Here is a 2,834-nt window from a genome sequence, read left to right on the forward strand (position 1 = left end):
TTCGCAGCCGAGTGTGAAGCGGCTGGGTTGAGGATCAGCACCTCTAAATCTGAGGTAATGGTTCTCAGCAGGAAACCGAGGGAGTGCTTTCTTCAGGTAGGGAATGAGTCCTTACCCCAAGTGAAGGAGTTTACGTACCCTTTGGGTCTTGTTCGCGAGTGAGGGGACCATGGAGCTGAGGATTGTTCGGAGAATCGGAGCAGCCGGTGCGGTATTACATTCCGTTTATCGCACCGTTAGGACGAAAAGCCGGAAGGCAAAGCTCTCGATCTACCGGGCAATTTTCGTTCCTACCCTCACCTATGGTCATGAAGGCTTGTGTCATGACCGAAAGAAGCGGAGCCCATGTACAAGCGGCCGAAATGGGTTTTCTCAGGAGGGTGGCTGGCGTCTCCCTTAGATATAGGGTGAGAAGCTCAGTCGTCCGAGAGGAGCTCGGAGTAGAGCCGCTGCGTTGAAAGGAGCCAGTTGAGGTGGTTCGGGCATCTGGTAAGGATGCCTCCTGGGCGCCTCCCTAGGGAGGCTTTCCAGCACGTCCAGCTGGAGGAGGTCTCGGGAAGACCAGGACTAGGTGAGAGATTATATCTCCAACCTGGCCTGGGAACGCCTCGGGATCCCCCAGTCGGAGCTGGTTGATGTGGCTCGGAAAGGGAAGTTTGGGGTCCCCTGCTGGAGCTGCTGCCCCCGCGACCCGATACCGGATAAAGCGGATGAAGATGGATGGATGGATGGATGGATAGATGGATGGACTTTGAGTCAATTCTGAACCAATCAGGGTCCACCTGGGTCGTGCGGTCGGTGAAAAGCAACTGCGGTGCCTGCGTCTCAAACCTGCAGCCCCTTTGATCTTGTGAGGTTATTGTTGCCCTCTTATGCGTGACATCAGAGCAAGTCGAGATTAAGTCGGGTACAGATCTAACCGGCGTGTAACGGGCGGCAATTTATGGTGATCAATTCTGCGCAGACCTGGCTCATTTCAAACGAGCCTATTGACACGCAGTTAGACACCCCCCCCTTGGCCCTGATTGGAGGATCTGAACAGGGTGCGGTGGATTTTTGCAAATCGCATTACAGGCTGTAGGTAGAGGAGCAAGATTTTATTTTTTTTTTATTACCTGCTTTATGTTAGTTCTGATTGAAGATCAATTTCAACAAATATGACAGAAAGTTAGTTTCATAAGTCTTCCCTACTGCATCTTTAATCGATTAATCGAGGAAATAAGCGACAGATCAATGAAAATTGATGCAGCCCTAGATGACGGTCGATTTGTTATATTAAATATATTAAATACATTTTCTAGGAGTCCAGCAGAGCAGCCTGGAACCTTGAAAAAGAGTAAGTGGTTTCTAGCCCAGATTAATGAACTGAGATGAAAAAATGAAAGTGTGGTGAGGAGAACGGAAGTGATTTTTTTTCTTTGTTTCCATCCACCTGTCAGACTCCCTGTGGATCTCGGGAGCTAAAGTCGACCGGAGTCTGTCTCTGTGGATTACAGCTGTCAGCACACCTGGAAACACAGACCCACTGGTCTCAGCACTCCCGCTATTTTGACTTACTTCGCTGGTTTCATTCCGTCTCTTTACTCTTTCGGCACCTGTGCCTCTTTCCTCCCACATTGCCCCCCCCCCATACTTTCGATTCCTCTCAAGCCCTTTGTCCCCCTTCACAGAAACGTCTCCATTCTCACCTCTGCCTGCCGTCTAATCAAGATGACGATCGATTCCCACATCCTGCCACAGGATGCAGGAAATGGATCTGGACTGGTGCCCGTTTTAGCACAAAGAAAAACCCACAGCATGATTAAAACAGAATATTTTTAAGGTCTACACGTGCAACACAGTGTAGTAAAAGAACTGCACAAGTTGCAAGGCTGTCATCTTTATGCATATTTTTAAAAAATGTGTCCACTATTGATAGAAGCTTCAATATTTTTGAGGCATCGACCGAATTGCCTCTGAAGTATCAAGTATGGAAAAATGCCTCGTCATTGAATACCCAATTAATATCTAAATCTCATCAGCGTCAATAAGTGAGCCAATAAGCATGCAGCATGCTTCTACCAGGATCTAATAACGTTTGTGATTGGCTGTCTAGCGTTGCACGTCGTAGAGACACGCTGGAAAAACTCTACGTTACACACGGAGACGTAGTAGAACTCAAAAAATAGATAAAAAGATTAGCACCAGCTGGACCAGGACTGGAGTGTGGACTGGTAGATTAGAGATGTGCCGTTGAGCAAGGCATCGAACACCCAACTGCTCGGAGACTATGGCTAGGACTGCAAAATTAATCAAATTTTAATCACGATCACGATTTTGGCATCCCATGATGATATTTGCGTGATCCAGCAGCATTTTAAATGCGTCATTCCGTTCATAGAACGGAATGTAGATTGGCTTTTTTTTGCAAAGCCAATCTACCGCTCTATGAACCACAGACTGATCATGTGCCAGTCAGAGTTGTTCCCCGCACCACGCAGCTTAGTTTCTAGATTTAGACAGTTACAGAGGACAGAGTAAGCCCCGCCCCCATTCACTCACACACGGCTCCCAGCAACACGGAGAGACACACCGGCCGCCGCTCCACACTTCTGACATTTGTCTACAGTTTTAATTGTTAGTAACACAGCTGTATATTGTTGAGCAGGAGAGCCAAACCTGTATTTGTACCAGCGTTTCCGCTGGTTACCCTGCTATCGCGGCCGCCACGGCAACGGAGACGGAGCCTGGTGGACCTGGGCCAGAGATGTGACCCACGGCCAGAATATCATAATTCATAAAAATGCAGCGCAGTGATGATACAGACATTTCATACACACCACATACACCCCCCC

At 48.3% G+C, this 2,834-nt stretch overlaps 1 protein-coding gene across 2 annotated transcripts in view; it reads right to left on the bottom strand.

Annotated features, from left to right (window-relative positions):
* Positions 1-2,834, bottom strand: part of nos1apa (nitric oxide synthase 1 (neuronal) adaptor protein a) — a 162,929-nt gene that overhangs the window by 89,830 nt on the left and 70,265 nt on the right. The gene's annotated exons all lie outside the window — the stretch shown is intronic.

Source organism: Etheostoma spectabile, chromosome 9 (genome assembly GCF_008692095.1).
Source record: "Etheostoma spectabile isolate EspeVRDwgs_2016 chromosome 9, UIUC_Espe_1.0, whole genome shotgun sequence".
Classification (NCBI taxonomy): Eukaryota; Metazoa; Chordata; class Actinopteri; order Perciformes; family Percidae; genus Etheostoma; species Etheostoma spectabile.